This window comes from Alligator sinensis, unplaced genomic scaffold (genome assembly GCF_000455745.1).
Source record: "Alligator sinensis unplaced genomic scaffold, ASM45574v1 scaffold609_2, whole genome shotgun sequence".
Classification (NCBI taxonomy): Eukaryota; Metazoa; Chordata; order Crocodylia; family Alligatoridae; genus Alligator; species Alligator sinensis.
In genome coordinates, this window is record NW_005842090.1 from 966,915 (window position 1) to 990,342 (window position 23,428).

Consider the following 23,428-nt stretch of genomic DNA (forward strand, 5'->3'; position numbering starts at 1 on the left):
ATTAGCATTAAAAATGGATGATATTTGGAAGATTACAAAATCTGCGGGCCTCTGAAAAGATGTGCAAGAAAGGTATTAACAAAGGATGGATGTAATAAGGATGATCTTTCTGATTACTGCTTTATAGCTCATTAACATTTGATATATATCAGTACTGATACAGGTCTTTTAATGTAAATGGAAATATGGATAGATAATCTCTCTTTGCATGGATTATGTATAAGAGGAATCAGATTTGTGAAAGAAAAGAAAGCTAGCTTTGTAGTTAAAACACAGGCTAAGTAGTTAAATTTATTTTTCTTCTGGCCCTAACTCTTATACAGGTTTCTATGTGACATTTGGCAGCTGCTAAAACTTTTTGTGCCTTAGTTTGTCTCTCTCTTAAAATGGGGAAAAAAAAACCTTGCAGGGGCATCTGTTCAGTTCTGTTAGTGGAAGGTACTATAGAAGAGCAGAATGTATTATTTTGTTAAGTAATAATGGCTAATATTAAAATGAATGTCTGATTACAAATGCATATGATGATTTTCCATTTATTACAAATTAAGGGATGTCTGAGTTTTATTGTCTCTAGAGTTGTTAATGATTTACTATGCTTGTTCATTTATGGCAGTTGTTCAGAAAAGTACCTGATCTGACTTTCAGTGTTGCTGGGTACTCACAATTTTCAATTAATCAATGAACTTATTGGTCAGTGATTCTTAAACTTATTTGAGTCACCCCCTTCCCACCCCTATCACCCCTCCCCCACTCCACACACACACAAGCTTTGTCCTTAACCAGGTAGACTAGAACATATCTTTAAAAAAATTCAGATTTTCATGTAATTACACAATTCCAGTGCCAAAATTTAAGAAGGATATGAAATATCCAGAGTTTGTATAAAGTAGCAATAACTGACATTTATTTTTCAGGGCACTCTAGAAATACTATTTATTCTCATTTATTCATTGCTGTGTTAGGGTGGTTATGGTGATGAAACTGTGATGGTTCGTGGCAGTGCTGTCCAGCTGGCAGTCTTAAAGTGGTTAACTCATGGCCTACAGACTGCCACTGCCTTTACCTATGTGTCTCCCCATGTTTCCCCCTTAGGTCTGGGCATCTCTGGCCATTGCAGCCTCCCTCCATTACCTGCTGCTGATACATCTGTCGCTGCCTCCCCTCCTGGGATATTGGGGTCTCCAGACTTTCCCTCCCACCTCCAGCTTCCACTTCCTGCTGCTGCCCCTTAGGGACAGCATGGCTCAGAGTCTGGTGGCAGCATGGTCTGTAGCCACTCAGAACTCTTGTCTGGCATCATCTTTTATTGGCCCATCTTATATAAAGGCATTAGTCCGCTAAAAGACATTACCAAACAAGTCTTGCTTCTTGCATTTACTCATTGTCAGTTATAGTGGCTATGGACAGACATTACTCATAAACCAGTGTAAGCGATCAGAAACTGGTTTAAGCCTGTAACAGAACAGATGTCCATAGTTTAAAAATGGCTGAAACTGGTTTGATTTAAACCTGGTTGAATGTAGCCTTAACTGATTTGGCTCAAACTGGTTTATGCAATGCCTGTCCCAGACTCCTTGTTGATTTAAGTTAAATCAGAGTCCCCCAGCATCCCCGCATGCTCTCTGGGCTGGGTGGGGCTCTCTGCTCTACAGAACTGGCCCGTCCCCTCCCCTCCCATCTCTTCCCTGGCTGGAGTCTTGCAGGCACAGCAGGGTCTGCTGGCTTCCCCATGCCCCCCTCGCTGCTTAAGCAGAGATCACTTTCTCCTCTCTGCCACAGCATGGACTGTAGCCAGCATGTGGTATGCTAGCTAATCCCAAGAGGTGTCTGTGTGTGTCTCTCTCTCCAATTTCACTGGGATAGGCAGACAGAACAGTGATCACTTAGGGCTTTTGGAGCTAATCAACAGGTCAGCGGTAAACTGTTTAAGAAGTTTGAAGTAATGTGGTGAGAAGATATTGTTTTGCTAATTGGGTGATAAAGACTGTTATCAGCCCCCTGGCTGGCTTGCTCACTTCTCAGTTTGCTGCAGACAGTATGATGAAGCAGGGAGAGAGATTGAAAAGCTCTGTATCATCAACAGATACATGCACTGCACCCCTCCTCCCCACCTTGCCTCAGAGTGCTAGCCTGGGGCAGGGGCTGGCAACACTCCTGCCCCTTGAGCAGCCAGCAGGCAAAAGCCTGGGATGGTGCAGGCAGACCTCCCTAATGAGAGAGTCCTGCTGGGGCCTGGCTATGCCGTCCTCAGCTCAGCTTCCTGCAGAAGGGAAAGGAGGGCTGCTCTAGCGCCCCAGCTTCTAGCCTGAGCCACTGCAGTCATGTGCCTCAATTTCCTCAGTTGAGAGAATGTCTGTCCAGTTTCAAACCAGTTCAGCCTAACCAGGTTAGACTAACCTGCAAAGATTGAATCAATTCAGGCTCAGGCTTTTTGAATGTCTGTCCCTAGCCAGTGTGAACAAGGTGACAGATCTTAGTAATCACTTCGAAAAAATGCCATTCCTTTAGATCTCAGAATTGCATTTGGCTTAGTGATAGATTACTTGTGAATAAATTGGGCATAAAATAAGGTGTAGATGGCTTTACTGATTATTCATGAAGGAAGGAACTTTAGTCAGTATCTGGCCCATGGCAGAATCTGGCCCCTAATGACTAATGCAGAAGAAATACTGATATGGTAAAAACGGGTAAGAAGACAAATAATTCTCAATGTGTAAACTGATTTTAAAAACAACATTTATGTCTTACACTTTCAAAGAGTTGTATATATTTTTACATGAGAAATTAGAGTAATTTTGGAAAAGTATCAGTACTGATCTAATGTGAGATTGAATTCAGAGCAAGTTTGACTTTTGAGGAATTATATATATACTTGTTTTCTTGAGCTTCATACAGAAATTGTACCATTTTGTGACCAGTCAAATTTTCTTTGGAAAAAATAGTACGCGCAGTGAAAGTTATATTATTAAATCCCTCAAGTCTTTTTCACTTGAATCCAATGATTTGCATCTGATAAGCAACCAATTTTATTTGAAAAAAGAAACTAAAGCTGCTAAATCCAGGCTAAACCAGAAAATAAAAACATCTAAGAGGGCAAGATCTCTCTAATGGTCTCTCTAAATGGTGTATTGTTACCTGCACATCCAAGAATGACAGCAGTGGAAGAATCTGCTAAATAAAGAACTCAGAAGACGCCCAATATTTGGGTTCTGTAGGTGCCAAAAACATTTTGTGGCTGCAAGACCTGGTTTATATCTTAGAATCGACTGAGGAGGAACTGAGCAATAAAAGAACATTCTTAAACCCTACTTGTGGTCATTCCAAGACCAGAATAGAAATTACATGGTGATTTACTTGAGCAAGTGTGAAGCTTGCACAGCTTCCTGTCATGGGAATGTCTTAGATACTCACTTAATGTTTATTGTTTCTGTTAAATCTTCTACAGAGGGAATTCATTTACTGGCCTATTCTTGCATATCAAGCAAATCAGGGACATGAAAAGAGTGAAAGAGAATTTGTTTAAAATTTAAAAGGAATATTTTGCAGCATTTGCCTAGTTTTAATGGTGAATGGATCAAACAGGCTCATGGAAGTTAGGAATGAAGAATTAGATTATCCAACACATCCTTTCTTTTCCCCCAAAAAGCAGCAGAGGAAATGCCAAATGGTAAATTGATATATTTGTTCTTAGCCAAAAGGCCAAGTGAATATTTATCTTACTGATAGGAAAAACCTTTTGTAATCCATAGGGGGGGCCAATAAGCAACATGAAAATGTTTGATATGGAAATATAATTAATTCAGAAAGATAAATTTCTGTTTAGTTCAACTTTGTGCATTTTGATATTATTCAGTAGTTCCTAAGGAGTTATAAACTGCTGCCAGTCACTGTGGCCACTAAGCACCTTTCACCTGAAAAACAGTTTCTAAAAGTGAAGTTTTTATTGAACTTTAGGAAGGTTACAAAGTATTATTCACCTACTTTCCCACATTGTTAATTTGCAGTTCTCAGGAACTTAGGGCTCTAGAGCAACTATAATACTGTAATTTTCATGGTTTGAAAGAAAAATTCATAAACCCTGACCACATGGTCTTTATGCAAGAAAAGCTTCCAATGACTTAATTGGCTGTAAAACTGATATTGGCAGAAGGCATACATGAAGCATACACATTGGGTCTTGGATTATAGAATAGTAATCAGTTTTATGCAGAGGACATGCTTTTGGGCTGTGCCTTAAATAGCATGGCACAGCTCAGGGGGAAGCTGTATAAAATTTGTGCCATTGCCAGAGACCCCAAGGGCTGTTCTCATAACTGGAAATCACGACAGCATAGTGACTTTATCACAGTCTCATTGTCCTTACCACTTCCCTTGCACTGGTGGCTTGGAAGAAAATGGTACAAGAGGTAGTCAAGCAGCTTTATACCACCAGAAGTTTCCCCTACATAAAGTGAACCCACAAGTGGCTAAATCCAGTAGATTTGAATCTGTTTGTCACTAGGGAATGAAGTGAATGATGATCTTGAGAATCAGAATCAGAAAACGATGTCCTGTTAAGTGATTGAAAAAAACCTCCCATATTCATCTAGTTAAAAAAGAAAAAGTTGCACAGAAGGAAAAACCAAATAATACCAAGCAGTAACTTTTTGTCATAAAGGGCCTAACAAATGTTTCTTTGTTTAGCTTTGCAACTTCTTTTAATTGTAGAATATGATGATATTTTTGTTACTCATTACACTTTAAAGATATAAAACTGCCAAACTTTGTCAGGAAGCTAATTAAGCTAGACCTCAACATTTTGTATGCCGTATGGAATGGAACACCTGCACTATAGAGGACAGAATTGTTCACTGATCTGATTGTTGCCATATTCTATCAGAGTAAACAGAGACTGTAGACTTTACTGCCTAGATATGATAGGAAGAATTACCCTAGATTACACTGTTTGGATTAGCTATCCCCTTATCACAGTGCAAAACATCAGTTACTTGGGAAAAGGTACTTTATTTTGTTTGTTCAGTCAGTGTTTGTTGTTTATAGCTGAAAAAAAATTCACAATGCCTTTGTCTGAAAAGAGCAAGGAGACCAAACTACTTGTATTTGTAGATGTCATCTTGTGTGGATGACTGCAAAACATTTAATAGACTTTGTAAATCACTGTCGGCAATGACAGCTTGAGCCCATTTCTCTGTTCACACAAAATGGAATAGACTACTTCACGATAAAGTTTTGCAGTCTTATTGCTCTGCTAATTATTAAACAACAGGAACAATGGGAAAAATATTCTGTGGTCTTTGGGATTTCCTGTAGTATACATGGGATATATGACTGATTAAGTACATCATAATGTATGAGCTTCAGCATATACTTCTTTACTTTTGAAAATTTCTGTGGGGAACAAGGAAGTGATCTGAGGAATGCCTTTCTGAATACAGAAGAAGTTCCTTTAAGATCCCATCAGCCATTCCAACTGTGGAAAAACTGAGTACAATTAGCAATGATTGATTTTTAGATAATGTAAGCCCTCATAAATATGAATGTCATCTGAATCTTTTCAGATCTCCACTTTTTTTTCTCTGCATCATATCCTATCACAGTTCTCAGGGACGTTAAACTAAGGTAAAGGTTAAACATTCTTTAATTTGGAGGCTCTAATTCAGATGTGGGCTGAGTTCAGTTCAGTTTAGTTCACTTTGGAAACGTAATATTCTTAGGCCAGGGGTATCTGGCTCATTAGGCCGTGTGGGCCAGATGAGGGGTGTGGGCCAGTCTGCAGGGCAGATTGGGCCCACAGACTGGACCTGCGCACTGAATTCAATGCACAGAGCCAATGTGGTGCAGGCACCACATGCATCATGTACCCTGGACTTGCCTTAGAAAGTGCATGTAGCATCTGCTGTGGACTGGCATCTCCAGTCCCGCGCACCATGTGCAGCATGCATCAGACCAGCCCCGTGCACCAAATGCAGCTTGCAGGGCCACTCCACAGCTTGCTGCATGTGACTTGCAGGTCCAGTCTAAGATGCACAGGCAGCACTGCAGGCCAGATAATAGGTCTCATGGATAATCTGGCTCATGGCCCATACTTTTGACACTGTAGCTCTTAGGGTACATTACTTTACATTCACACCTTTTCTTGTTTTATGTGCCCTTGGAGACAAGCTTCCCTGACTGAAGTAGAGCCTTCCCTACTGTCAAACTCCACCATCCAGAGTCTGATCCTTTTCTCCTTTCCTTCAAGTGCAATTAGCTCTCTTTATGGTTTTCCCATTGCTCCATATTCATTCTAGTGATGCCTGTTTCTCCATGTTTTTCTTACTTTCATCTGTTTTTTGCACCCCCACCTAACTCCTAAACTCCTACCAGCATCCCAGTACATTTGGTCTGTGAAGCCCCATGTATTCTAAGGCTTTCCCATTCATTGTATGCTATGTGTTTCTAATTAAACCCTGGAACACTGAGATTTGAATGCAGCAGTCAAACCAAATTTTATACTTGCTAAACCCCATGTTATGGATCTTGGTATTATCTTCAGACTTGGCGGGGGGGCATGGCAGAAAGAATAAAAATTACTTATGCAAACCTTTAAAAAATCAAGATCTGATATAATGTCTAGGCTGAGTTTCAGGCTGATTCTACTTTTCCAACCAACAAGTTAATGTTGAGTCTGCTGTTATGTATCTTGATAATACTTTAATCATTGGGAACCCCTGCTAATACAAACAGAATCATTATTATCATACCACTTCGCAGCAATTACATTGTATGGAAAGTGCTAGCTTTAGTGTGCTTTTTAACAGATGCCATAGGGAAGCAATAATCAATAGAGGAGAGCTGTATGTCCGTGTACATGTATGTCATTATGCGTAAATCATATATTTGAAAACATGTTGTTCTCTTGCACCTTAGTAGCTAATGAACCTTTGTTCCAGATACATAGACTACTCATTGCCAAAACCATGTAAACAAAGTCATGCTAAAAACAATGGAGTTTTTCTATCAACTTCGTTGGGATTGCAGTTGGGCCCCAAGAATTCAGGCCTAAAATCCTAGCTCCCCTGAATTCAGGGGAGCTGCCATTGGTTTCTATTGCCATTGGTTTCTATTGGGCCGTAATTTTACCCTAGCTTCGCCAGGGTTTTTCTGAAATCTGAAACTCTAGAAAGATGATAATGCAGACTAGATATATGTGTGTGCAAGGGCATTATGCGCTGGTTGTCATCTTGAAAAGTCTGCATAATTGTTATGACATATTTGTATTCGTTTATATGAGCAAATAGCTATCCAATTGATTTTAATGAAAAGCAAAGGTGGATGTAAAGAATGGAGGTGGGTTATCTTTTGATTGAAAAATAATCTCTCAAAAGGAGAAAAAGAAAGGGGAAAAAAAAGAAAGTGAGAAAAATGGGAAGACAGCAATCAATTTTTTTGTATGACCAGGTACATTTTTTGTAGTAATTATGAGTGTTTCTTTAATAGCCCTATAGACAGGGGGGGTTTCTATATATAAAGGGTGAATGGATGTGAGATACAGTTTCTCAACTCAGTTTTAAAAAACTAATATAAATTCTCTCGCTTTTTAAAGGTGCTCCAGTTGCAGCTGGCATTTAGTCAAACCTGTCATCACCTCAGTTGCCTTTGAAAGAAGGCAACTTAAAACACATTTCACTAAAAGGTGGGGATGTATGTCTCCTTTCTTATTTTGTCTACGCAACTTTTTTGATCTTCAGCCACAAGAAAGGCTGTCTACGTTCAAACTGAGCTCCAGTCATAATGTCTTAATTTATGGAAGCTCACGTTTATTAGCTTGTTTTAACTTGCTGATCATTAATTACAAGTTAAGACAACAAATGTGAAACAGAAAAGGGTGGAGAGTCTCATATCTGTGGTCACTATAAACCTTTTAATTGGCATAATATAAAGTTTTTAAAAAACATGGGAATGAGCACAAAAAGTGACATTGAAAATTCCTAGGAATAAAAAATGTTCCTTGTTTTTAATTTTTTTTGTGATTCTGAGAAAGTGTCTTTTTTTCTTCTGTTTCTGAATTTTAAACTTTGCATCCTTTCTAGTCATTTATAAATTGGAGTTCTTACTATGTGCGTAGACTTAAACAGAGAGTAGAAAGTAGGAATGTAAAGGGAGAGAAGACAGGCTGGTTACATTGAGAAAGTTATTTCAGGGGAAAGTTCCATGTTTCTGAATTTGACAAACATTATATTATTATAGACTTTAAAAGGGTAGAAGTGTGTAATTTCTAATTACAGCTTGAGAAGAATACTGTGAGCTGGCTGGCAAACAGTTACATTTCAGTTAAAACAGATATTTTGCCTCATTTTGCTTTTGTCAGATAGTAATCACAAGTTATTCCCTTGACGCCAATGCAATAAGAGCAAGAAAAAGCAGAATATTTCTTGTAAACCAGAACCGTGCACAGCATTTTTCTGCAAAGTGGAATTCAGACAGCTAAACTTCATGGATAATCTTTAACATTATGATCCATGAGAAGTTCATTACCAGGACCAGCATAATAGAAGTATTTTCAGCAACTTAACATTTAAAAGAAGTTTCTTTTATTAGGTTACAGAAAGCATAGCACCATAGACCACATGCTTGTAAAACCAAAGACTGTCTTCAGTGCTTCTGAGTTTCTGTTGAGCATTCTGCAGCACCTTCTGCAGTTCTCTATGGTGCATTTTCCGTTGTTACATCCACTTTTCAACAGAATAGCATTTTATGAAATCTGGCTGCAATGACGTAACTTGCTGAAAGAAGAAAGGACTGTAGAATAGATAAGGATTAACCCAAGGAAATAAATGTGTGACCTGTCCTAAGATATAATATAACTATACATTAAAATATTCATCAGGATAAATCAAACTTTTTTAAGGCTTGAAAAACTATGGGTTTTCCCCTGCCCTAGATATGCATTCATGTGTAAGATATCACCAAGTACACTGGAACTATTAATCAGTGTTTGAACCTGTAATGACAATAATGTGTGCAGAGTACTGAGGAAGAAAAGTTGTGCGGGTGGACGATAATCATCACTATATAGTAATTAACCCCTTGCTCTGTCCATGGTATTCCTGTGTTTCCAGTAGAGTTGTTTTTAATTATATTATTATTATTATATCATACTGCATTCAAATCCTGGGGAGCATCATCATCTCTAGTTGAAGCGATTGCAGAGTTTAAAGGTTCTCTTGTTTCCCTTCATTATATAAATTGTTTGGTTTTAAAAAACGATGGACACAAGAATTGTGGTGTTAATTTCATTTCTACCAGAATGAGAATTTTTAGACTACGAGTTAATTATCAGTAATTAACAATTTGCCTCATCAAGGGCAGCATGTAATTCAAGCATCCCACAAATGCTGGGCTTTCTTTCTTCCCCTAACATTTGCATAAATGTTCATAAGGATATTCAGTCTGAAGTGGATATGGCACAAATCCAATTGTTGACCTTCAAGTACTTTGTCTTCTTTTAGAGATCTCTATAAAGAACCATTGCAGCTGGGATAAGTGAACTGAATTATATGTCATTGTCAGTATGACTTGTTTTAATTCCCATAGTTTACATTGAAAACTCTGACATTGACTCAACTTTGCTAGTAGAAATTATATTTGCAAAGGCTTTCTGGCCTGGATTTAGACACAAAGCAATAAACTGTAGCCCAAGGGCTAACAGAGATTAAAATGAAGCAGGGAAATGGGGAACTGTGCCAAGAAGAAAAGAAGGACCTGCCAAGGAAGAATAATATTGCCATACACTTGCATAGTGTCTTTTATTTGAAGATCTTAAAGTGCATTACAAACATTAATTGAGCCTCATAACATCCCTGTGAGTCAGGAATTACTATACTAATTTTGCAGAGGGATGAACCTGAGGCAGTAAGAGGTTATGCAACTCGGAACAAGTTCATAGAGAAACTCAGGAGAAGAGCTCGGAAGGTGAAAGAGCAGTAGCTAGAATATATTTTTCCTGGAATATGATAGAGTGAAATTTTTTATTAATCTTCCTGTTTTGTACCTGATCTTTGGATGAATAGGACATTTCAGTCACTAAAACTGCCAAACATCTTTCACCTGTAATAAATGGACTTTAAACATTCAGGGACAAAAACCCTGTTCCATCTGTTAGGTGCCTAAGTGTTCCTAGGTATGTAAGTATGATCCTAATCCACCCTTTTTAAGTCCATGAAGAATCTTGTATTCACTTCTGTAACATACCTTCAGCTTTGCCTTAAGACTAAGTCCCCAAAAACGGAGGAGAAGGACCCTTCTACCTTTTGTATTCACTGTTTTCTGGGGACTCAAGCAGAGTGGAATAGGATCATAGTTGGGGGTCTAAAGGTGGGAACAGACATCACTTCATTTCCGTGGTGTCACGATAAAAAAGTGAAAACAAATAGATGTCCATACCTTTTTTGTACCACAATGTGGTCATAACAAAAGGTACTAATAATTTGTGCCGCTGTATTGTGGTGGACATCAATTTGCTTTATATTGGGAGAGCACAGACAGCCTAGAGCTGCCCACACTCTCCAACCACTCTAGATAGATGTTCTCAGGCCTTGGTCCTGAGTGCTCCAGCAATTCCCACACAGGATCAGGCCCTTCATGCCTTGGGAACACTTGCCTGACTTTCCCCACCTCCAGAGATGTACCCCTGGCAGTTGCCCTAAAGATTACTGGAGGCATGTCTCTGGAAGTGGAAAAAACCTTTCCCCACTGGAGGTGTCTCTGGAAACAGGAAACATGTTGCCCATTGTCCTGCAAGATCAACAGGCAGGACAATGGACAATGAGTGTTTCACCCAGTGAAGCAGATCAGCTGGGCTGATCCTGGCTTGATACCAAGCTCCTGGCTTGGTATCTAGATGTAACACAGCTCTTAGCACAGGTTTAGCTTCCAGAATAGAGTGTATTCTTTCTTGTCTTGCATGCTAATACATTGTCCTTCTTTCTTCTAAATAGCCCATGAGATTTGAACTTGAAGTCAGCAAAGTAGAGGCTTTGTGATGTACAAAAGAACACCAGGTTTTTATCACACTAGGCCTGTATAAAAAGCTGTTCAACCATTCAGTCGCTGCTTGTATTGTGCAGCTGTTATTTTACTGCTGAGAACATCTTGCTGTCTACAATGTAGTACCTGAAAGAAACACTAGCACACTGAGCTTTTCAGTAGCTGAGCTGGGATTTCGCCAGTTCACTCAGTAAAAGGTTGAGGCAGTTTCTTCCCCTTCCCACATCTCAACATTTTTGTAAATAAGTTACATCTTTTGTTTGTTTGCCTGCGAACATCTATTTGGAGATTTTTTTTTTACAGTGATGTCTTCCCAACACGTTAGCAGTGTTATAAGACCACTTCCCTAAAAGTTACAGTGCCCACTCATAGTTTTCAATCTATCACTGCATTGAAAGAGTTCCCATGAATGTATTTTTCCTGACAAACAATGTCCTTTTCTTCACTAAAGTGACGGTCAGTATCTGGTCAGTCTTCATTTATTTGAAGTCGGCCAAACAGGAACCCCATGCCCATGGAGAAACTCTTTGTTTGATTACAAGTTAACAGGAAATTCAGCTGTTTCTAATTAAATACAAACAACTGTGCTAAAGCAACATGAAAGGGATGATTTAAACAAACAAAACCCAGGAAATGCAAAATAACTTCAACCTTATTAAGCCCTAACTCCTGCTCTTAGTGGGTTGGATGCGATTTTCATAGCAGTCTATGGCCCAAATCCCTCTTATCTAATTAATGCAAGTAGTTACAATTAATTTAGTACAGTGGTAACTTTTTTTCATATAAATAAATGGACCTTTCCTGTTGCATGATACTGTGAGGCAGAATCTTTGTGTTGTGATTCAAACAGCACAACACATTCCTGAACATAAACTATCAGTCTGGCAACCTACGGTCTGCAGGCCAAATCAAGCCTGCAGAGCGAGGGGGCTTTTTCCATGCCAACACTTAGGCTGTTCAGCAAGGAGTTGTGCCAGGGCTGGGTGGCTTCCGCCAGTGCCCATGCCATTTTCCCTTCTCTCCACTGTCCCAGCTCCAGTCCACCATGGGTCAGGGGTTTTAGAAGTGTGTCAATGATGAGGAACTTTCCCTGAACTGGGGCCAGGCAGCTGAGAGCTGCACCCATGCTGTCACTGCTTTCCTTAGCCCCCCATTCCCCACGATGACACAGGTGCTGCTTCCAGCCTGTGAGGACCTCCTCTGGGACCGGGCATCTACAAACTGCATTTGAATGGCTGCTGCTTCTCTTCCCCATCTCCTCCTCCCCCTTCTGGTTCCAGCATAGCTCCCCACAGGCTGGAAGCTACGCCCATGCTGCAGCAGGGAATGGGGGGCTGGGAGAAGAGCACAGTTCCCAGCTGCTTGGTCCCTGATGTGCCGCAGAACTGCCCTTCTCCCCTCCGGGTCACACTGGACCAGAGCCAGGTTGTTCTGGCTCACAGCTTGTAAAAAATTGCTGGCTCCTGGTCTAGCTAGTATAGAATACTATTTCATAAGGTCTGCCTGTCCCCCTTCTGCTCAGTATACTCCCATTGACTTCTTCATATTCAATAGCAGTTCTGAATACTTATGTTTGCTGACCACTAGTTTGTGTATTTTAAACAGCATGTTTTTAAAACAGAGCACAGTGGGTACATTTACATGTTCATTAATGTGCCCTAGTTACCGTGCATTAAGTTTAGTACTTGGCTAACCAAGTACTAATTCAATGCTCAGTAACTCATACTACTGTGCAGTAGTGCCAGCACACCATTTTTAGTGACACCTACTGCTCAGTATAACACTGCACAATAGTGTATTAGCACGGTTTTTGACCAGCACACTACTACACAGTGTTATTAGACTACTGCACAGTAAGCATCTCATGTAGGCACACCCAGCATGTAGTAGTATACAAAAATAATATTGTACAATAGTATCCGAATTCCTGATCTATATGCTCTAGAATGCTAACAGTTTCTTCAACCCCAATAAAATATTTTAATAAAGACTCATAAAAATCAATTAATAGCCACATGTTGACAATAACAATGTGCTGCATAACATGAAAACCAATGTTGGATGCTGGTTTACTATAAACCAAGTTCAAAGAATTTTTTCATGCTCAGGAGAGATTTTCAAATATTTTGTCTGATTTCCCTCTTCTTTCCCCCAAGAATAGCACTTCATGTATGTTTCTGATTAAGAACTAAATCCAACTCCCATTAAATTTGATAGGAATCTTTCTACTGACTCTAATGAGAGCTGAACTGGGCCCTAGAAGTCTCTTTTTTTAAATGTTAAACTACCCTTTCCGTTTCTTCAACACTGAAGACAAAGGGTCTAAACCCCTTACAGTTGCATTTCAAAGCCCTAAAATCTAGTTTAACAATTCTGCAGTTCTAGTTTTGTTTGTTTCTTTCTTTTTTTAATAGGATTAGTATCTGAGATTGTTAAATTCCAGTCCAGAACTATTTGGAACTGGATGATTTGTGCTATAACTCCCATTTATTCAAAAACCTGGGTTTATGATGGAAATCTAAGAAAACTGTCTTTGCTGGTATATGAAAATGGAAGTTAAGTTTGTTTAGGTTTGCTAACAAGATTTCTATAGCAATAGCACATGTGTACCAGTTTGTGTGAATATTCCTGCTTGCTCACATTTCTTCCTGCTTCTCATCTGTCTTCTGGGTTCCTCCCCAAGTCCTGTTTATATCCTTATCCCACTATCCTCTTGCTCGTTCTTCTGTTTTGCCCTGAGGCTTAGAAGTCTTTCTCTCTCCTTATGGGCCATTTGTCAATTCCCTCCTATCCAGACACTGTTGTAGGTGCACTAGCAATCTCTGGGAAGAAATCTTGGTGCATTTGTAGAAAAGTCTATGTGCTGCAGGCAACGGACACAATTACTATATAAATCACAGCCTCATATGAACACACGCAAGGAGCTGAGACTTGATTTCTAATCCTTCACCTCTAAGCACATAAAAATGAGGTAAGGGAAAATTCCTTTAGGTTGATGGTTCTCAAACTTTTTCAGTTTGAAACTCTTATGAATAAAGTCAGGGGCGGCGCTAGACAGGGGCTGGGGGGGTGTTATAGCCACCCCAAAATTCACCTTAGCCTCTCCTCCCAGCACCACCACCCACCCCACGCAACTGAGCCCTCCCTGATCCTGCCTGCAGTGCAGCCCCCACATTTTCTGTTACCCCACCTCAGCCCCTGCACCAGGAAGAGACTGGCACTGCCCCTGAATAAAGTACTTGTTTTATGAACCACTTGCTTTTCCCATTCATGATCTGAAGACTACTTCCTCATATGTGGCACCTACAATAATTGCTGACATGAAAAAGTGAGAATAAGGAAGCATTTAATGTACTTTAGCTGCCTTTCAGTGTGACTTTGTAGCCAAGAAAGGAGGGGAGCCAGCAACAAGTGACCATCTAGAACCAGTACAGAAATTCAACGCACCAGTCTAACCTAGATCTATCTGAATTGAGTTTACCTCATACCAGGTCTATATTAGACTACTTGCGCCATTTTTAGACCAATCTATTTGCAACAAACTTCTGTACAGTTGTGATTTAGATTGATTTCCGATCACTTAGACTCATCTAAGTATAATATCTGTACACAGCTCTAGATACCCAAGGAACAGCAAAGTGCTCTGCAATCTACCAGCAATCCACAAATCTGTCTGAGAACATTTAGTTGTCAGTAGTAAGAGGTCCCATATCCTCTCTATGGACCGGCCACTACAGGGCAAGATTATAGAACCTGATTCTTCACAGGGTTAATTTCTATATCCCTTGCAAAGGCATTTTGTGAAATAGTCAAGGGTTTATATGTAGCCACAGCATACAGCTACACAGGACTACTTAAATGCCCCAACTGAGATTTATTTCAAAGGGCCCTGTCTTTTAGATCAGCAGCTCAGCATCACTGATGAGCTCCTGCTAAGAGGAGAGCTGTACCTTTTGAAACAAAGTAACACTGAGACTCATCAACCCACTGCAAATTAAGTGGGTTGTGAATCCCCACAACATGAATGATTCAGATTCTACAGTGTGCACAATGCCAATACGCATAATATGTCACACCTTATCTTTAATCTATGTGAGAAGAAAGAGTTGATGAGTTTTGTAAAAGAAAATAAAGTGCATCAATAGCCAAATCCTAAATACAGATTTTGAATGAACATAACAGACAGTAGTAACATTAAAGTTCTGCCTTTTTACTTTCTTTTTCCTCATTTCAGTTATTTTCTTGCTATTGGATTAACCTTCTCTCTTCCTTTTTCTCTCAGAACCTTCCACAATATGTCTTCTCCTTTTTATTCCCCACATGCTCCCCTGATTTTATTTCTTTCCTTATGAAGAGTCTCCCATTTTTAACCTTTTCTGTGGTTGCCTCCCACCTCCCCAGTCTTTCTTTTTTCCTTTTCTCTTTTCATTTTACACCAGGGGTGCTCAGGCCAAATGCACAAGCCAAATGCAACCCACAGAGCCTCTGAATCTGGCCCACAGGACTCCCCAAGCATCAGGAAATTTGGCAGTGAGGAAGCAGTGGCAATACTGCCGCCCCTCCCCACTGCCAAAATCCTAAATCCCATGGGGTGGGTAGGAACTGGGCAGCAACCTTTTTTCATCATGGTCAGATTGGGGCCAGGCCACACCTCCTGCACCCCCTTCTCACCATAGGGCTGGACCACAACCTTTCCTCTGGGACAGCTGGTTCAGAGCCAGCTAACAGCCCCTTCTCACCCTTCCCTTGCAGGGCTGGACCATCCCCCCCTTCCCTCTGCCCAGCCAGGTTGGGTCTGGGACACATCCCCATCCTCCTGTGTGGTCTGGCCATGCTCCCTCCCCGCACAGGGCTGGATCATGCCCCCTGTCCCCCTGCCCTGCCATGCCCATCCTGGGTGCCAGATTGGGTCCACCAGGGGGATGTGGCCCACTGGTCAAAAAAGTTGAGCACCAGTGTTTTAGACCATCTTTTGTCCCTCCTCCTCACTTCTCTCATTCTATCTCCCTGCTTTCTTTCTGTCTTTCACTTCTGTTCCTTCATAAACTGGGTGTCACCAAAGCTCCCCTATCCAGATTCCCCATTTTAAGTTACTGCTCACAATTCCCAGTTATAGGATTCCTCTCTTTCTTCCTTCTCCTTTTGAAATTCCTATTTCCACATCTCCCTCATACCTACATTCCAGTCTCAATTTCCGCTATCCCTTTTCCTCGTACTTTCTCCCCCAACTCATTCTGTCTTCAAATACATCTGTACTTTACCTTGGTGGTGGTGTTGTTGTTGAATGAAGTAGGAAATGGTTGTATGACTTTAAGGGTAGAATTTCACCCTTGGGTGTACGGCAGCCTAAGCAGAGCAGGAATCAGCTGGGGCTTTCCATCATCACTCCTCTCTCTTTTGTTTCCTTTTGTACAGAAGCAGGCAGTCTGACTGGTGTGCAGTCAGCAGGGGGCAGGGTGAGCAGCTGCTTCCCTGTATCACAGGAGCAGCGCTGTGCTCAGAGCTTAGTAGTTTTGCTACGAAGCAGATCAGCCAGGCAGCAGCTGGACCTGGAGGAGAGGAGCAGCCAGAGAGGATTTTTGGAACTCTTGAATTATGACACCATTTGGGGACTGCACATATGTTCATCGTGACTTCTTTTCCATGTCTTTCTTTACAGCTATTTCCATGAGGCCTCACAAAATTAACCTATCTAGTAGTATCGCAAAAATCATATTAAAAAACTGTACCGCTTGCTGTTTAGACCTTTATTGCACATGTCAGTGGGTCTGCACTGTATTGTTTGGATGATTTAGTGCCAGCTTCTGCAATCACTCCCCGTAGAGATTTCTCAGTGAAGTCCATGGGAGTTCTGCATGCAGACTGCCTGCCAAACTGGGCTATTTTAGATTATGTAAACAACTTGGGAGTGGGGTTTGTCTCTCCACATGTCTCTGTACAGGGCCGAGCACACAGCTGGTGCTCATAAATAATAAATACAGAGGAATAATAATAAAGGACTGCTCATGTAGTACAGTTGAGATGAAGCATTCTTTTATAATCAGAAGTGATACTGTATGTTGTATTGGCATATTTTATAATTTCCTTGAAGCTTTAAATAATAGAGGTATATTAGCTAGCAAGCACAGGGAAAACTCATTTAGACCGCCCTTCACACAACATGTCCTATGTTTCAAACATAAAGGAGGGTAGGTAGTCCTTTACAGTAAAATGCATTGTGATTAAATTGTCTGGGCACCAGCAGTAGGCAGCCACGGAACAGATTATTAGGGTGGGTATAATTACAGAGTCATAGCAGCCTCTTGCAGAGTACTGGTTATCTGCTTTGAAAGCTGAGGACAGAAAAACTTTCCTCCTTTATATGTTGAGGTCTGGGCTGTTGATAAAGTAGCCACAGATTTTTATGTAATGTCAATCATGTTTTAAGCTGTTAACGGCTGCTGTTTGCTGTTTGGAAGCCTGCCTGTTTTCACGATTATGACTAGAGGGATATAAGATATGAACCAGTGCTGAGTAAAGGTCTGTTAACAGTATAGCTATGACACTTCCACAAGAGCTGTCATAGTATTGCTTTAGTCATTAGCTGAGTGGATACTTGAGCTTAATCAGTATCAAAGGGACCTATACAAAGTCGTCTATTTCATTAAGCTAATTTACATGACTCGTCTTACCCAAGAATCAAATTTTCGTGCAGTGTCAATCTGGTTGTCAGGGAAAATAAGGGGATGGGGAGGAGGAAACAGTAAACAATTCAAGGCCTGTGGAGGTGTATGAGACACCTGTTAGTCTTTCAGAAGTCCACATTGCTTTTGGACACCAGAGATGTGTACCAGTAAACTTTCTAAAACTAATTTTTGGTCACTTCTGGCTAGTGGCATCTGACTTAGAAGGGAGAAATTGCAATGTTAAAACTGAAGCTGTAAGTTCTTCAATATAATGCGTGCCAGACACTTTAGCCATTTCTAAGATTAAAGGTATGAAGGTAAGTGTTGTTTTTGGAGTAAAGGATCTGATGGTTAGAACAGTTTGCTAAAACAGACCTTCAAATCTCTAGTGGTCCCTGAGAGACATCGGTGGAGTTTTGTATATAGACTTGCACAACATTGTGATCCTAGGGGAGTCACAGCTGCTATTTATATCATACAAGAGCCGGCTGTTACTTTAACAGAAAGCTGTAATGTGCTGCAGTGTTTTCTTTTCTTTTTTTTTGTCCTGGTTGGTCAGTACAATGTCATCTTTGTAATTTGACTTTTTAAAAGAAAACAACATTACAATATTTAGTATCTTACTTTTCATCATTGCTAGAATTGAGGTTTAAAAAATTCATGACTCCTGAGTGAAACCTTATTCCATTACTTGGATCAGCTTGTAATTGTTTGCATGTTAAACCTTAATCTTACCCAAGACATTGTTTTTAAGTGTGAATTTGTAGTGATGACTGGAGTATTCTTGTTAAATCCAGCTGGATAAGACCAATACTTAGACTTAATTAAACCTGATTTGACAAGACAAAGGAAAACTGTTATTGGCAGGACAAAGGAGAACTATTGTTGGACTTCTAAAAATATGCTAGGATAGCACTTATCTAGTTGGACCAAACAATAATGATTTCTAAACTATAGTAACCTGTTCCAAAATTTCCAATAGTTATTTTCTTTATCTAATTACTTCTATGCTTTTAATGGCAATTATTCGGGAGTAAGATCTGACAGCAGTCTTGCTGGTATTTATATATCTTGACAATATACCTAAAAATACAGCTCTGAACAACCATTCAATAATGAGGAAACCTCAAAACAAATATATGACAACTAATTGAATATTGCTAGAGAAATGAATCACTATGCTTGTTCTTCTTAAACTGAAAACATACTCTCAAGCCATGTCCTTGTTGAGAGACAAACAGTGCTAGCAATAACTTGTCTATTTGGGGGAATAATTTCATAGACATCCTTTTGGAGGCTTTGGTGGTGAACTAAGGGTCAGTAGATTAATATCTTTGGTTGAGTCTGCAGTGCTGTTGGGTTTGAATGGCAAGGGTCAGTTGTTATGGAGACTATTGTTTTATAGAATTAATGTTACAATTCATTTTTTACAAATATTAAATGAATGATTAAATGAATAATAGAAATGCAAGTGAGAGCCATTTTCTACACGCCTCAGAAGAAATTACATCCTATGTTTTACCCCTTTTCCTCTTTGTCTGTGTATTGCTCACATAGCATATAAGATTGCCAAAGCTAAGACCTGTATTGTAGAGCATCTAGTTTGCTTCTGGTGAAATAGATTAATAGATAAAAAAATAACAGATAAAGGTAGCTCTGGTGCAGCTGTGGCTATTTGTTTTTTCTCCAAGTCAGCAGTCTAGCTAATCCCACAGTGTAGATTAAGCCCCAGTAATATTATGGCACAAGGATGTAGCATAAGGCTTGTAAATCAAGTCACTGTTGGACGCAAACTGGGTTACAATCAGCAGTCTATATTTGAAACTGGTTTCAAACACAAGAAAAAGTGCAGGTAGGAACAGGACCACATACTGCAACCTTTCCTTCTGCTGGCACAATGTAAAGACTTTTAGGCCTTTGGAAACGTATAGATATTGCTGGGCAGCTGGTTAGTGACAAAGCAGTAGTCAGTGCTCAGCTTTCTGTTGTATAGATTACCAAAGTCAAAGAGAAGCCATGGAGGAAGGGGGCAGGCTGTTATGGGATAAGCTGAGATGATAGGCTTCCTATCCTAATGTTCAAAACTGCCTTAACTCTAAGCAGCATCTGTTTTTGCTAATTGGGGCTGCTTTATTTCAGGCCTGTCATAAAGGAGAAATACCTTTTGTCTCTGTTTACATTAGACATATCTTGAAAGTAGTATGTTGGAAATGAAAGGTTTTATGTGACTTTTTTTCATCGTTATAATGAATCCTGTTTAACAAAAGAAAACCATAGAGAGAAAGAGCATGTTGGCATTTTTAAGCCAAACTGTTCAGCTATTAGCTTCGAATTTTTTCCTGATACATTTAATGCTATGCATTAATAAACTTGCAGAACAGTCAAATAGAGGCCGTGACTCAAAGAAACTGAAGTGGAAAATATAAATTAGATTTTTGTCAACATTTGCATTTTCAGTCACTCAGAATGTACCAAAGCACTGTACCCATTACCTGTGGGAGGGTGACCATATGCAAAACTCCTATAGAGAGAGAAGCAGTTCAGGTAGGATGCTCAGCTTCATGGGCTGGAGGGCCATGCACTTCACTCCAGAGGCACTCAGCTCCCTGGAAGGAAGGCAGGCTGCACACACAGCTCTCAGAATTTTCCTACTCCTAAAACTCCCCACTTCTCACTTGGGGCAAAACCCAACCCCATCTTTCCAGCCTAATCTCTCCTTAATACACCCTTCGTCAGAGCATGCTAATGGTAATGCAACTAGGAAGTGGGTTTCATTATAAAAATACAAGTCCAAACATACTTTACAACATTAGGACCATCTTATGATCATTCAGAGTTTCATGCTTTTTGGATTTGAAGTACCAACTGTTAGAGCTGTGCGAAGCTTCACCGGCTGTTTTGTTTCAACGCTGTTTCAAGTTGTTTCAAGCTCGAAATAGCAAAATCGAACTGAAATAAAGGGCTTCAAAATGGCCTCAAAATGAAATGAGGCCAGTCAAAATGTTTCAAAAGTTCTGAAATGTTTTGAATTTTGAAGCAGCCAGCCAGGTGGTGGGAGGCAGGGGAGAACCAGGGTTGAGCTCTGAGCAGCTCCGCAGCCCCATCTGGCTCAGACCAGCGGGGAGCGCAACCCTGGCTCTCCCTGCCTCCTGCTGCCAGGATGTGCTCTGATCAGCTCAGCCAGCCCCATTGAGCTCATCCTGGTGGCAGGAGGCAGGCACAGCTAGCGCTGCGCTCTGTTTCCCACCACTGAGTTGAGTTCCAGAGGGCTGTGAGCCACTGGGAGGTGAGCCTGGTTGCGGGAGGTGCTTCCCCCTGCCGGCTCCTCCTGCTGCCGGGCTCTGTTCCCAGCGCTGGGAAACTCAGCCTGGCTGGGGGAAGTGCCTCCCCTAGCCAGGCTGAGTTTCGCAATGCTGGGAACAGAGCTTGGTGACAGGAGGATCTTCCCCCAGCGGGGCTGAGTTTCCCAGCACTGGGAACAGAGCCTGGCAGGGGGAAGCATCTCCCCCAGCCAGGCTGAATTTCCCAGCGCTGGGAACAGAGCCTGGTGGCGTGAGGTGCTTCCCCCAGCCAGGCTGAGTTCCCCAGCACCAGGAATAGAGCCTGGCAGGGGAAGGCACTTCCCCCAGCTGGCTCGAGTTCCCCAGCACTGCAAACCTCTGGGAACTGAGCCCAGCGCCAGGAGGTGCTTCCCCCAGCCAGGCTCAGTTCCTCAGTGCTGGCTCAGGTCCCAGGTGGAAGGAGCAGCCTCCTGTGATTCAGCAGGCAGATCAGGGGCCCACCTGGACCCCTGGGAGGGCTGCGGGGGCTCTGCCAGACTCCTCCTGGGGGTGTGGGCCCCCAATCTGTCTGTTGGATCACGCTGCTCCTGCTCCCCAGATCTTGCTTGTCAGCAGGTTGAGGTGTGGTATCCTAGAAATACCTGCACCTATCTCCTGGAAACTTTGCAGGCTTCATGCGCTCAGAAGGGGCTACCATCCCCATAAGTTTCATAAGAATCAAGCAAGAAGTGACTAAGTTATAAGCTGTTTTGTACTTCCCCATTATAGCCTATGGACGAAACGTCAAAACAGCAAAACTTCTAATGGAATGGAACAGTGCTTTCAAAAACTAAACAAAACCTGAATGAAACACTCTTCTGTCGAAGCATTAAAACGGAAGTCAAGGTGGAATGTTGCTGTTTCACACAGCCCTAATAACTGTGTCCTAGGAAGAGTCCAAAAACATGAAGAACCTACCTCTTGCACACAGCAGAATTTAGAGCAGAAATAAGTTCACAGAACAGCTGAGATCTTTAAGTTCCTAAAAGAGACTGGAATTATTCTCCTAAAAGCCATTGTGATTGGGAGGAATATAGTTGGAGTAAGGGCTTTTAAGGGAGGGAATTACCAGTCACATGACTGTGTGGCATGAGTTTTTAGGGTTAGGATGGAAAGAATACTCAATGTTTTATGAACTATTTGCTGGATCATTCCATTTGTACTAAATTAAATTGTCTCTTGTAAACATTTTAGAGCTGCTCTAGTTTGCAACTTGATGGGTGCATCTACACATTGCCGTACGGCGACATTGCTATGGTGCTGTGCTTTAGTACTTCTCTTTGGAAGTATTAAAGCATGGTGCAGTATGGGCAGTTACTGTGCTATGCATACTGCGCATGGTTAGATTTTGCCACTATGTCGCTGTAGCGGTGCGTTATACTGGGGGCGCGCACCCCCGTGACTCCCCGTGATCACTACATTGCCGTAGCATGCCGTACGGCAACATAGCATGTTGCTACATAGCTGTAGGGCAATGTGTAGATGCGTCCTGTATTACCTGAACCTGTGCACACATACTGACTTCCTCATGTTTTGCCTAAACACTTCCCTTCTCCAACCCATGCTCCTACATCCAGATGTCATGCAGGTTGCTTGCACTCAGTTCTACAGACAAAGACACTTTGCTCAGAATCCTAGTGAAACAACCCAGTTGCTTGGTGAGGGAATTATTGTAGGACTGGGTTAAGAAATGCAGTGCTCAAATCTTGAGGTCAGGAATGCACTTGGGTCCTCAGCAGAGTTAAATAAATTACTGGATAAATCTCAACCCTCTTTTTGCTTGTGGAATGTTTGAGAACATACTGGTGTTTTAAAATGTATTTGTTATTCTAATGAAGCACTATGAATATCTTGTGAATTTCATTTAGCTCTGATTGGTCGAGTGGTCTTTCTTCTGGCCCCTGATTAGATGAACATGACTTTTACAACCAGATTTCTGCTGAACATTTGAACAAATGAATTTAAAATTTATGTTCCACAATCAGATAGGAAAGTGGTGGTGAGGGGAGAGGTATGGCCTTCTACCTTGGATCTCTCAAGCTTATTTTAACAACCTTTGCAGCAGCAGAATATTGGCCACCTTTGTCCTCCTGCTTTACCTGTGGCAGGTTAAGGCGCTATACTCTGTGGTTGTGTGACTGGTTGCTTGTGTAGTTTTAGTTATAGGTTAGACAAGGCTGTGTTTGGGATGGTGTGAATAGGGATGATCCTGCCTCAGGCAGGGGGTTGGACTAAGTGACCTCCAGAGGTCCCTTCCAGCCTTACTTTTCTGATTCTATCACATTCTGAAGTCACTTTTTCTATGACAACTATCCCAGAAGAGAGAGAGGTAGTTAGCAAATTTACCCTGCCTTCTATCAGGAAAAGTAAATGTTGAGGGTTGTGATGTGGAAATCAAATGTAGGTGCAGGGAAT

At 41.1% G+C, this 23,428-nt stretch overlaps 1 protein-coding gene across 3 annotated transcripts in view; it reads left to right on the forward strand.

Annotated features, from left to right (window-relative positions):
• SEMA6A (semaphorin 6A) overlaps positions 1 to 23,428 on the forward strand; it is a 151,779-nt gene that overhangs the window by 31,137 nt on the left and 97,214 nt on the right. The window contains exon 1 of one of the 3 annotated variants that reach the window (XM_025204609.1): positions 7,605 to 7,675. The exons of the other annotated variants lie outside the window; for them this stretch is intronic. The gene's annotated coding sequence lies outside the window, so the exon portion shown is untranslated. Of the gene's footprint in view, positions 1 to 7,604; positions 7,676 to 23,428 lie in introns of those variants that run through there. 3 annotated transcript variants of the gene reach the window in all.